Raw genomic sequence first — 14,239 nt, 5'->3', positions numbered from 1 at the left:
AAACTGTACAAATTAATAAAGGTCAAAGAGTAACACAGCTTTTACTTTTACCTTACTATCAGACAAGGAAAAACTTGACTTCTCAAGCTAAGAGCCACAAAACATTTGGATCTAGTGATCTAGCCTTTTGGGTGCAGGAAATTACAGTTCCAAGGCCTTTAAAAGATCTTTTAATTCAAGAGAATAAAACTCCAGGGCTATTAGACACAGGAACAGACGTCTCTTAACATTGCTGGGAAAGACTGGCCCAGCTCCTGGCCAACACATAATACTGAAAATGAGTTGGTGGGATTAGAGAAAGTGGTATGTGGGGTGGAGATGCTGTACAGGTGGTACATTTAACAATACTTTATATATTGTTATAAATACATAATATAAATGTATTTGCCTAATTACAGTTTGCCTAATTAGGTATGGGTATAAATAAAATATAATAAAGGTATACCTAATTCTATTTATAGATCTATACTTAATTAATTTGTATATAAATTAATATGTATACTATATACACACACATATATATATACTGTATAATTAAATATATATGGCAGTAATATAATGTGTGTGTGGCTGATATTAATTGGTATGGATTGATGTGCTGTGATGATATATGTTCTATATACTGTATAATTATAAATGTGTGACATGTATTATTACAGTATATTGGTTTGTGTTGGTTGGTATTAGCTGTGTATGTGTTGTATTGTTGTAATATATATTAATTAATATATTAATTATAAAGATTAATTCAAGTATATTGATTTATATATATTATATGTCAATAACTTTATACTTGTTGCCATATATAAATACATATATAAATGCATTTTTCATTTAGGTATATCTGTATACCTGTATACCAAAATGAGATAAGGAGGTTATACATTTATTACTTAAATTTATACAGAGACCTAAACTAAACATTAGACCTAAATTAACATATCCATAGGGAAACAGCTAGACAAATAGTGAAGTTATGTTCCAATTGTAATTAATCACTTAAACGTAAACACACAGGGGCAGACTACAATGATGAGACACTAGATGCCTGAATTACAGGCTACGACTCGGCCCCTGGTCAAGTAAAAAGGCCTCCTTACGGGAGAGTGAAAAAGGCCAGATGTGTTGCTAACTTGTGGGAGAGGGTATGCTTGTATATTTCTACAGAATGCAGATTCTCCGGTTTGGATCTCAGACAAATTCGTAATGTCACATTCCCCAAAGACCAGGTTCGCGGCGCGCACACTCGCTCGCTCCCCCTCCCCCAGCCAGCTCTCGCCTCCGTGTCACCAGCAGCGCCTCGCACCCACCTCTCTGCACCCCGTGACCTAGAGCAAAGAAGTCTGTGCAGCGAGTGAGGGCCAGAGAGGAAAGCGCGCCAGCGGAGTGCCATCCAGACCAGCGTGGCCCCACCGGCGAGAGGGGACCGCCCTGAGCCCAAGCGGTGGCGGCTAGCCCTAAACCACGAACCCTGCCCCTCCGCCCACCATAGGCGCCTTGGCCCACAGCCTGCCGCTCGCGTTCTGCCTCCTGATGCTGGGGACACTGCTCCCCCGGGCCGACGCCTACAGCTGCTCCCTGGTTCATCTTGTTTAAACCCTCAATATAATGTTTGCTCCTTTGTAATGCTACAACATCCACCTTATCTTATGATGTAACCACTTATTGAATTATGGTCTTGCTGTATTACAACAACTACAGGATTTAATGCAAACACGACGGTTTGTGGGCTTAATTATCTTGGGAACAGCAGCTTTGATAAGTGCAATCACTTCTGTTACTGTGGCAGCAATATCATTGACTCAACAAGTACATACTGCTCAATATGTTGATTCTATGTCCAAAAATGTTTCTTTAACATTGGCAACACAGGAAGCTATAGAGAGAAAATTAGAAATGAGGGTAGACGCCCTAGAGGAAGCAGTAATACATATTGGGACTGAATTGCAGGCTTTAAAGGTGAAAATGGCATTGTCTTGTCATGCTGACTATCGGTGGATATGTGTAACACCCCTGAAAGTAAATGAGACAGATTTTGAATGGGAAAAGATTAAAAACCATATTTCAGGTATCTGGAACAGCTCTGACATTGGTTGAGATGTAGGGAAACTTCACTATCAAATAGCAACCATGGAGCACTCCTGATTAGATTTTACTGCTGCTGGAACAGCAAATGATTTCTTCCATACTTTCCCTAACTACATCTCAGGAAAGAATATTCTGTCTAATGTCTTTAGCTATGCTGCGGTGGCTGCTTTAATTCTGCTTCTCATAATCATTCTTCCTTGTATTGTCAGGATTCTTCGGCAGAGTATTCAGAGGCTCGCGACTGAGCTACATCTGGCTGTTTTAAGAAATAAAAAACGGGGAGATGCCGGGAGCCGGCGAGAGACATTCCACTCGTGACAAAGGTCATGAGGAAGGAGGCTGGGCATACACAAAGGCGGGATCGAGCCTCGGGAGTCCTCCCGGATATTCTCGAGCATCTACCCCCCAAAACCAGAGTCTGCCTACTTTATTGCTTTGTGCTCTCACCTCTGACTTTCCTGGGGGCTGTCCCCCACCACCATCTCACTCTCTCTGTCAAAGAGCTAACTTACAGCTCCAATTAATAAAGTTCCTGGGCAATTAGGAGTGTTTAAATCCAAACACGTCAGATGGCTCTCTAACTCGCCTGACAAGTTTACCCGGTCTCCTACATCAATGCATACAATTGTTTACAGTCTCCGAGCCTCGAGAGGCACGGGAAGCTTAAGATATTCAAATAGCTTAGAGCCTCTCAGAGAGTTAGAAACTGTCAGAATAAAACTAGTAAAAGATTTCATTGATGAACCAATGCTTGTTGCCAAGTTTCCACATCCCCTGAATTGTATCCTTGAATGTGTATTAATTAATATAGTTGGTATGTAGAAGAAATAAGTAGTGGCCTTGGTGTTACTAACTTTAGACCCTTAAGGTAATAAATTATTTCCTTTGTTGTAAGCCCATTACACATCCGCCCTATAGGAATGCAATTTTATCTTCGAAAGATGGGGCCAAACCTTAAAATAATTACTCTTAGAGAAAATAAGTCTTACGGTTGATAAGTCTTTGTCAAGAGTCATAAAATGTTAATAGGTCTTCTGGCTAGAAGATGATGTAAATCACCTAAACCATTTGTATACGATACATTTGCAGGACAGAAACTCTGGTTTTTGATAAGGATCAAAGGCTGCTGTCTTTGCATCCCCATTATCCTCTATGTGTAACTTAGGGTATAAAAACCCCTGTTGAAAATAAAGCTATGGGCCTTGATTGCCAACGCTTAGTCTCCTAATGTCATTCTTCCCCTCAATTTTCAGATGAGTGTCCATCTGGAGCGCGGATATCCTCTGCGACCATTTATTTGCCTGGGCTTCGAAGACCACTTGAGAAGGTGTCTAAGGTGGGGCACTTTTCGCTATTCGAGAGGGAGCCTGCGGCCTCCGTGTTCAGAGCTAACCTGGTGTCACGGGTTATACTGATTTTCCGCATATACCAAGCTACTCAGCTTCTTTTCTCCTCTAAATTTTCCTACTGAGCTATCCTCATTCTATTACTCTTTATATCTTTGATAAATAAATCAATAGGTCGCCTACTCTGTCTCCCCTTCGAAAACCCTGGACCAGCCGAGGCTGGACCTTGTCAGAAGAGGGCCTCATCTCGATTTGAAGCAGGAACCTCAGGGTTGCTCTCCATTTCTGACTCTGAACACAGAGTCCCTACAGAGTTAGGACAGGAGAGTCAGGCCTCGTCTTGTGTGGAGGAATGGAACTCCGCTGGACTCTCGAGTTGTTCACCGGATAACAGGCCACTTGTCGAGCTGTGTGTGGAACCTGCGGTTTTATCCGGACGATGCATGGGGGTGTCAGTTCCCCTTCGTTTTTTGCCTTCATACACAGGGTTGCCTTCGAAGAGGTATCCAGCCTTCAGATTCTTATCAAGAGCAGACCAGGAAATCAGTGTCTTTCGGCATGTGGCACCACCCACAAGCCTACGTCTCGAATTTCTTCTTGAGACGGACCTCAACCTGAGGTGCACCAGGAAGGTCGGTAACCCTTTCAGACAAAGCAAGTGAATAGACCCTCTTGTCCCGATCAGGAGGGGAGAAGGGGCTCAGATGAAGTCGTACCGGGAACCTCGGTGTTCCCCTCGAGAGAGACCAGGGTGTCGGGGAACTTTTGGAATCGCATCAAGGGTGCCAAGTTTTCACACTTGAAGTGTGAAAACACTTCAAGAAGAAACCTGGGACTTCTCTTTAGACGCTGTAGCGGGCAAGGGCCTCATCTTGCGATGACAGGGTAACCATGTGGTTTTTCGCGAGTTTCGGCGGGATTCTCGAGTTACGATGGGGAATTCAGGCTTCCTCTTGTGTTGGCCCAGGGAAGTCCAATCTTCCATTGCAGTTGCGAGAGAGAGCTAGGGATTGCTCTCGAGTCACTTCAGGGCAAAAGAGACCTCATCTAAGCTTGTGTCCAGGACCTAATGTTCCTCTCCAGGGGCGACAGAGATCTCGGGGTTGCATTTTAGACGCACCCGAGGAGTCAGACCTCATCTCGAGAGGAAGGAAAGGACTCTGCTCTGCTCTCGAGTCCCGACGGGTATTTCTTGGAGACCACTGAGTGGCCTAAAGGGAGTCAAGCCTCCTGTGGATTTTTTTTTAAATTTTATTTTATTTTTAAATTTACATAATTGTATTAGTTTTTTCCAAATATCAAAATGAATCCGCCTCAGGTATACATGTGCTCCCCATCCTGAACCCTCCTCCCTCCTCCCCCCCATAGCATCCCTCTGGGTGGTCCCAGTGCACTAGCCCCAAGCATCCAGTGTCATGCATCAAACCTGGGCTGGCAACTCTTTTCATACATGATATTTTACATGTTTCAATGCCATTCTCCCAAATCTTCCCACCTTCTCCCTCTCCCACAGAGTCCATAAGACTCTTCTATACATCAGTGTCTCTTTTGCTGTCTCGTACTCAGGGTTATTGTTACCGTCTTTCAAAGTTCCATATATATGTGTTAGTATACTGTATTGGTGTTTTTCTTTCTGGCTTACTTCACTCTGTATAATAGGCTCCAGTTTCATCCACCTCATTGGAACTGATTCATTCTATTCTTTTTAATGGCGGAGTAATACTCCATTGTGTATATGTACCACAGCTTTCTTATCCATTCATCTGCTGATGGACATCTAGGTTGCTTCCATGTCCTGGCTATTAGAAACAGTGCTGCGATGAACATTGGGGTACATGTGTCTCTTTCCCTTCTGGTTTCCTCAGTGTGTATGCCCAGCAGTGGGATTGCTGGATCATAAGGCAGTTCTATTTCCAGTTGTTTAAGGAATCTCCACACTGTTCTCCATAGTGGCTGTACTAGTTTGCATTCCCACCAACAGTGTAAGAGGGTTCCCTTTTCTCCACACCCTCTCCAGCATTTATTATTTGTAGACTTTTGGATTGCAGCCATTCTGACTGGCGTGAAATGGTACCTCATAGTGGTTTTGATTTGCATTTCTATGATAATGAGTGATTTTGAGCATCTTTTCATGTGTTTGTTAGCCATCTGTATGTCTTCTTTGGAGAAATGTCTATTTAGTTCTTTGGCCCATTTTTTGATTGGGTCATTTATTTTTCTGGAGTTGAGCAGTAGGTGTTGCTTGTATATTTTTGATATTAGTTGTTTGTCAGTTGCTTCATTTCCTATTATTTTCTCCCATTCCGAAGGCTGTCTTTTCACCTTGCTAATAGTTTGCTTTGATGTGCAGAAGCCTTTAAGGTTAATTAGGTCCCATTTGTTTATTTTTGTTTTTATTTCCAATATTCTGGGAGGTGGGTCATAGAGGATCCTGCTGTGATGTATGTCAGAGAGTGTTTTGCCTATGTTCTCCTCTAGGAGTTTTATAGTTTCTGGTCTTACATTTAGATCTTTAATCCATTTTGAGTTTATTTTTGTGTATTGTGTTAGAAAGTGTTCTAGTTTCATTCTTTTACAAGTGGTTGACCAGATTTCCCAGCACCACTTGTTAAAGAGATTGTCTTTAATCCATTGTATATTTTTGCCTCCTTTGTCAAAGATAAGGTGTCCATATGTGTGTGGATTTATCTCTGGGCTTTCTATTTTGTTCCACTAATCTATATTTCTGTCTTTGTGCCAGTACCATACTGTCTTGATAACTGTGGCTTTGTAGCGGAGCCTGAAATCAGGTAGGTTGATTCCTCCAGTTCCATTCTTCTTTCTCAAGATCGCTTTGGCTATTCGAGGTTTTTTGTATTTCCATACAAATTGTGAAATTATTTGTTCTAGCTCTGTGAAGAATACTGTTGGTAGCTTGATAGGGATTGCATTGAATCTATAAATTGCCTTGAGTAGTATACTCATTTTCACTATATTGATTCTTCCAATCCATGAACATGGTATATTTCTCCACCTATTAGTGTCCTCTTTGATTTCTTTCACCAGTGTTTTATAGTTTTCTATATATAGGTCTTTAGTTTCTTTAGGTAGGTATATTCCTAAGTATTTTATTCTTTCCGTTGCAATGGTGAATGAAATTGTTTCCTTAATTTCTCTTTCTGTTTTCTCATTATTAGTGTATAGGAATTCCAGGGATTTCTGTGTGTTGATTTTATATCCTGCAACTTTACTATAGTCATTGACTAGTTCTAGTAATTTTCTGGTGGAGTCTTTAGGGTTTTCTATGTAGAGGATCATGTCATCTGCAAACAGTGAGAGTTTTACTTCTTGTTTTCCAATTTGGATTCCTTTTGTTTCTTTTTCTGCTCTGATTGCTGTGGCCAAAACTTCCAAAGCTATGTTGAATAGTAATGGTGAAAGTGGGCACCTTTGTCTAGTTCCTGACTTTAGAGGAAATGCTTTCAATTTTTCACCATTGAGGATAATGTTTGCTGTGGGTTTGTCATATATAGCTTTTATTATGTTGAGGTATGTTCCTTCTATTCCTGCTTTCTGGAGAGTTTTTATCATAAATGGATGTTGAATTTTGTCAAAGGCTTTCTCTGCATCTATTGAGAAAATCATATGGTTTTTATTTTTCAATTTGTTAAGGTGGTGTATTACATTGATTGATTTGCGGATATTGAAGAATCCTTGCATCCCTGGGATAAAGCCCACTTGGTCATGGTGTATGATCTTTTTAATGTGTTGTTGGATTCTGATTGCTAGAATTTTGTTAAGGATTTTTGCATCTATGTCATCAGTGATATTGGCCTGTAGTTTTCTTTTTTTGTGGGATCTTTGTCAGGTTTTGGTATTAGGCTGATGGTGGCCTCATAGAATGAGTTTGGAAGTTTACCTTCCTCTGCAATTTTCTGGAAGAGTTTGAGCAGGATAGGTGTTAGCTCTTCTCTAAATTTTTGGTAGAATTCAGCTGTGAAGCCGTCTGGACCTGGGCTTTTGTTGGCTGGAAGATTTTTGGTTACAGTTTCAATTTCCGTGCTTGTGATGGGTCTGTTAAGATTTTCTATTTCTTCCCTGGTCCAGTTTTGGAAAGTTGTACTTTTCTAAGAATTTGTCCATTTCTTCCACGTTGTCCATTTTATTGGCATATAATTGTTGATAGTAGTCTTTTATGATCCTTTGTATTTCTGTGTTTTCTGTTGTGATCTCTCCATTTTCATTTCTAATTTTATTGATTTGATTTTTCTCCCTTTGTTTCTTGATGAGTCTGGCTAATGGTTTGTCAATTTTATTTATCGTTTCAAAGAACCAGCTTTTGGTTTTGTTGATTTTTGCTATGGTCTCTTTTGTTTCTTTTGCATTTATTTCTGCTCTAATTTTTAAGATTTCTTTCCTTCTACTAAGCCTGGGGTTCTTCATTTCTTCCTTTTCTAGTTGCTTTAGGTGTAGAGTTAGGTTACTTATTTGACTTTTTTCTTGTTTCTTGAGGTGTGCCTGTATTGCTATGAACTTTCCCCTTAGGACTGCTTTTACCGTGTCCCACAAGTTTTGGGTTGTTGTGTTTTCATTTTCATCCGTTTCTATGCAAATTTTGATTTCTTTTTTGATTTCTTCTGTGATTTGTTGGTTATTCAGCAGCGTGTTGTTCAGCCTCCATATGTTGGAATTTTTAATAGTTTTTCTCCTGTAATTGAGATCTAATCTTACTGCATTGTGGTCAGAAAAGATGCTTGGAATGATTTCTATTTTTTTGAATTTACCAAGGCTAGCTTTATGGCCCAGGATGTGATCTATCCTGGAGAAGGTTCCATGTGCACTTTAGAAAAAGTTGAAATTCATTGTTTTGGGATGAAATGTCCTATAGATATCAATTAGGTCTAACTGGTCTATTGTATCATTTAAAGTTTGTGTTTCCTTGTTAAATTTCTGTTTAGTTGATCTATCCATAGGTGTGAGTGGGGTATTAAAATCTCCAACTATTATTGTGTTAGTGTTAATTTCTCCTTTCATACTTGTTAGCATTTGTCTTACATACTGTGGTGCTCCCACGTTGGGTGCATATATATTTATAATTGTTATATCTTCTTCTTGGATTGATCCTTTGATCATTATGTAGTGACCTTCTTTGTCTCTTTTCACAGCCTTTGTTTTAAAGTCTATTTTATCTGATATGAGTATCACTACTCCTGCTTTCTTTTGGTCCCTATTTGCATGGAAAATCTTTTTCCAGCCCTTCACTTTCAGTCTGTATGTATCCCCTGTTTTGAGGTGGGTCTCTTGTAGACAACATATGTAGGGGTCTTGTTTTTGTATCCATTCAGCCAGTCTTTGTCTTTTGGTTGGAGCATTCAACCCATTTACGTTTAAGGTAATTACTGATAAGTATGATCCCATTGCCATTTACTTTATTGTTTGGGGTTTGAATTTATACACCGTTTTTGTGTTTCCTGTTTAGTATTTGTTGGAGAGCTGGTTTGGTGGTGCAGAATTCTCTCAGCTTTTGCTTGTCTGAAAAGCTTTTGATTTCTCATTCATACTTGAATGAGATCCTTGCTGGGTACAATAATCTGGGCTGTAGGTTATTTTCTTTCATCATTTTAAGTATGTCTTGCCATTCCCTCCTTGCTTGAAGAGTTTCTATTGAAAGATCAGCTGTTATCCTTATGGCAATTCCCTTGTGTGTTATTTGTTGTTTTTCCCTTGCTGCTTTTCATATTTGTTCTTTGTGTTTGATTTTTGTTAATGTGATTAATATGTGTCTTGGGGGGTTTCGCCTTGGCTTTATCCTGTTTGGGACTCTCTGGGTTTCTTGGACTTGAGTGAGTATTTCCTTCCCCATTTTAGGGAAGTTTTCAACTATTATCTCCTCAAGTATTTTCTCACGGTCTTTCTTTTTGTCTTCTTCTTCTGGGACCCCTATGATTCGAATGTTCTAGCGTTTAATTTTGTCCTGGAGGTCTCTGAGATTGTGCTCATTTCTTTTAATTCGTTTTTCATTTATCCTCTCTGATTCATTTATTTCTACCATTCTATCTTCGAATTCACTAATCTTATCTTCTGCCTCTGTTATTCTACTATTTGTTGCCTCCAGAGTGTTTTTAATTTCATTTATTGCATTATTCATTATATATTGACTCTTTTTTTATTTCTTCTAGGTCCTTGTTAAACCTTTCTTGCATCTTCTCAATCCTTGTCTCCAGGCTATTTATCTGTGATTCCATTTTAATTTCAAGATTTTAGATCCATTTCACTCTCCTTACTCGGAATTCTTTATCAGGTAGATTCCCTATCTCTTCCTCTTTTGTTTGGTTTGGTGGGCATTTATCCTGTTCCTTTATCTGCTGGGTATTCCTCTGTCTCATCTTGTTTAAATTGCTGAGTTTGGGGTGTCCTTTCTGTATTCTGGCAGTTTGTGGAGTTCTTTACTGTGGCATTTCCTCGCTGTGTGTGGGTTTGTACAGGTGTCTTGTCAAGGTTTCCTGGTTAGGGAAGCTTGTGTCCGTGTTCTGGTGGGTGGAGCTGTATTTCTTCTCTCTGGAGTGCAATGAAGTGTCCAGTAATGAGTTATGAGATGTTTGTGGTTTTGGGGTGACTTTGGGCAGCCTGTATCTTGAAGCTCAGGGCTGCGTTCCTTTGTTGCTGGAGAATTTGCTTGGTATGTCTTGCCCTGGAACTTGTTGGCCCTTGTGTGGTGCTTGATTTCAGTGTCGGTATGGAGGCATTTGATGAGCTCCTGTCAATTAATGTTCCTTGGAGTCAGGAGTTCCCTGGGGTCAGGGTTTGGACTTAAGCCTCCTGCTTCCAGTTATCTGTCTTACTTTTACAGTAGTTTCAAAACTTCTCCTTCTATACAGCACCATTGATAAAACATCTACGTTAAAGAAGAAAAGTTTCTCTACTGTGAGGGCCACTCAGAAAGGTTCACAGCGTTACATGGAGAAGAGAAGAGGGAGGAGGGAGTTAGAGGTGACCCAAATGAGATCAGGTGGAATCAATAGTGGAGAGAGTGGGCTGGCCAGTAGTCACTTCCTTATGTGCACTCCACAACTGGACCGCTCAGAGATGTTCACAGAGTTATACAGAGATGAGAAGAAGGAGGAAGGAGACAGAGGTGGCCAGAAGGATAAAAGGGGGGAATGAAGAGGAGGGAGACAGATCCAACCAGTAATCAGTTCCCTAAGTGTTCTCCACCGTCTGGAATACACAGAAATTCACAGAGTTGGGTAGAGTAGAGAGGGGTTAGGGAGGAGACACAGGCGACCTGGTGGAGAAAAAGGAGAGTCCAAAGGGAGAGAGAGCAGTCAAGCCAGTAATCTCGCTCCCTAGTGAAAAATGGGTACTGAAGATTGGGTTCTTAAAGGTACAAAATTGGTAACAAATACATAAAAGCAAAAATTAAAAATCTAGAGTAGAGTTTGGAATTTCAAAAATACGATGTTAAAGAAAAGAAGAAGGAAAAGAAAGAGAGAAAAAACGAACAAAGAAAAACAAACAAGGTCGCAAAAATTATCAAGAAAATACAGGTACAAAGTTGATAACTAATACCAAAAAGCAAAAATTAAAAATCTAGAGTAGAGTTTGGAATTTCAAAAATACAATGTTAAAAAAAAGGAAGAAAACTAAAGAGAAAACAAACAAACAAAAACAAGCAATGTCGCAAAAATTATAAAGAAACTACAGGTACAAAATTGATATCAAATATCAAAAAGCATAAATTAAAAATCTAGAGTACAGTTTGGAATTTCAAAAATACAATGTTAAAGAAAAGAAGAAAAAAAAACAAAACAAAAAAACAAGGTCAAAAAATTATTTTATATATATATATATATATATATATATATATATATATGAAGTTTGCTGAAGAAGAAAAAAATAGGGTCTTTTTTTTTGCAAAGTAATAGGTTATAAAAGTGAAAATTAAATGAACAATAGAGAACTTAAAATTAAAAAAATTAAAAAAAAGTAAGAATGATCATAAAAATATATCTAGGACTTTCTCTGGTTTTGTTGTGAGTATCGTGGGTTCGGTTCATTTTTGGCTAGTTCCTTGGTCCGACTTATATTTCTCAAGATCTATAGGCGCCTTCCTATGTAGTCCTAGTAACCACAGGGTTTTAATCTATTGCCTGTAGCTTCCAAGGCGTTTCCCTCTGTTATAGCTTCTTTTGTTTGCTGGTCTCTTCAGTGTCTGGTTTACGCCCTGACACAAAGGGGACGGTGGAGGACACTTTTTTTTTTTAGGCTCACTTGTTCAGTTGCGCTGTGGGGAGGGAGGGAGGGAGTGATGCTGCAAACAAATAACACTGGCGTGCGCTCGCAGTGCCTCAGCCACACTGGGTCTGCCCCCGCTCACGGCACGTGTAGCCTCCCTGCCCACACTGCTCGGGCTCTAGGTTGTTCCACCGGGAACAATCCGAGGCTGGCCCTGGGCTGCATGCACCTCCCAGGTCCAAGCCGCTCAGGTTCAGGCACTCGGGTAGTCCTCAGAGGCACAGACTCGGTTGGGCCTGCGTTTTGTGCTCTTCCCAGGTCCGAGCAGCTCAGGTGATGAGGTGTTTGGCGAGCGCCAATGTTGTGACTTATCGCCTCCCCGCCACTCGGTTATCTGGGTGTAAAACAGGCGCACCTTCTCAGGCAGATGTTGACCGTCCAGATCCCCAAGAAGTTTTAGTTAGCAAAGAAGCCTGCTTACAGTTTTATTGATAATGTCTCTCTGGGGCTGCGATTGCCCCCTTCCGGCTCTGGCTGCCTGTCACCAGAGGGGGAAGGTCTGCGGCCGGCTATCTCTGTTCAGTCTTTTGTTCCGTGCGCGGGCCTGGCGGTGTCTTAGATTAGGGCTGGCTTTTTGCGTGGTAGATATCCCAGAGTCTGGTTTGCTAGCCCAAGTTATTTCGTTCAGATAGCGCTCAGGGTATTCAGGCCAGATTTTTACTCTAAGCGATGCAGCCCGCGCTGCGCCTCCCTGCCCAGCCCCTGCTTGCTAATGGTGTGAGCAGGCGTCTGCACTGCTTCGCGGCTGGGGGAGTTACCGTAGGGCTTGCAATCTGCGAGTTTTAATTGTTTATTTATTTTTATCCCCCTTATGTTGCCCTTTGTGCTTCCAAAGCTTGGCAAAGATTTGGCAGTGAAAAGCTTTCCTGGTGTTTGGAAACTTTTCTCTTTTTAAGACTATCTTCCCGGGACGGAAATCCCTCCCTCCCTCTTTTGTCTCTTTTTTTGTCTTTTATACTTTTTCCTACCTACTTTCCAAGAGTTGGGTTCTTTTCTGGGTGCCTGATGTCCTCTGGCAGCATTCATAAGTTGTATTGTGGAATTTACTCGACGTTTAAATGCTCTTTTGATGAAATTGTTTGGGGGGGAAAGAGTTCTCCCCGTCCTACTCCTCAGCAATCTTGGCTCCTCTCTTGTGGAGTTTGGAGAGAGCACGCGGGATTGCTCTCCAGGCGATGCAGGAAAAGAAGGCCCTCATCTCGCGATGTCGGGGGAGTCTCGTGGTTTTTCTGGAGCTGCGGTGCCAGTGTGGGGTTTCTCACAAGGTACGACCGGGAGCTCAGGGAGCCTCTCGTGTGGTGTCAGGGAAGTCAAGTCTCCATACGAGTGGCGAGGGGGCGCACGTCATTGCTCTCGAGTCATGGTAGTGGAATCAGGGCTCAACGCAATGAAAAAGGACGCTCGAGGTCTTTCTCGGGTTGCGGCAGGAAACCCTGGGTTCCCTCGACTTGTTCCTGTGACCTCAGGTAGCTTCTCAGGGTGCCTCTGAGAAGTCAGGGATACTATGGAGCTGGGAGAGGCCTCTCGGGACTCCACTGGGTTTGCTGCAATGGAAGAGGGCCTAATCTCGAGATCAGGAAGGAACCTCAGGGTTCTTCTCCATTTCTGACTCAGATCGCAGGGTCCCTGCAGAGTTGGGACAGGAGAGTCAGGCCTCGTCTTGTGTGGAGGAATGGAACTCCGCTTGCCTCTCGAGTTGTCCAAGGAGTGACAGGCCACTTGTCGAGCTGTGTGTGGAACCTGCGGTTTTTTCCAGACAATGCATGGGGGTGTCAGTGCCCCTTCGTGATGTGCTTTCATCCACAGGGTTGCCTTCGAAGTGGTGTGCGGGCATCGGGTTCTTATCAAAAGCGGACCAGGAAATCGGGGTCTTTTGGAATGCGGCACCACACACGAGGCTACGTCTCGAATTTCCTCGTGAGACGGGCCTCATGCTGAGGTGCCCCTGGAAGGTCGGGAAAGCCTTCCAGACAAAGCAGGTTAATCGACCCTACTGTCGCGATCAGGAGGGGAGAAGGGGCTCAGATGAAGTGGTGCCGGGAACCTCAGTGTTCCCCTCGAGTGAGACCGGTATGTCAGGGAACTTTTGGGGTCACATGAAGCTTGCCAAATACTGTTTCAAACTTCAAGACGAAACGTGGGACTTCTCTTGAGACGCTGTGGCGGGCAAGGGCCTCATCTTGTGATGAAGGGGAAACCACGTGGTTTTTCTCGAGTTGCGATGGGATTGTTGACTTACGACGGGGAATTCAGGCTTCCTCTTGTGTTGGCCCAGGGAAGTCCATTCTTCCATTCGAGTTGCCAGGGAGAGCTGGGTGGGAATTGCTCTCGAGTCACGGCAGGTCAAAATAGACCTTATCTAGGCTTGTGTCAAGGACCTAATGTTCCTCTCCAGGGGCGATAGGGATCACGGGGACGCATTCCAGACTCACCCAGTGAGTCAGGCCTCGGCTCGAGGGGAAGCAAAGGATTCTGATATCCTCCTGGGTCGAGATAGGTATCTCTTGGAGCCCACTGAGTGGCCTCCAGGG

This window comes from Bubalus kerabau, chromosome 5, assembly GCF_029407905.1.
Source record: "Bubalus kerabau isolate K-KA32 ecotype Philippines breed swamp buffalo chromosome 5, PCC_UOA_SB_1v2, whole genome shotgun sequence".
Lineage (NCBI taxonomy): Eukaryota > Metazoa > Chordata > Mammalia > Artiodactyla > Bovidae > Bubalus > Bubalus kerabau.
Note: the sequence above shows the minus strand (reverse complement) of the source record.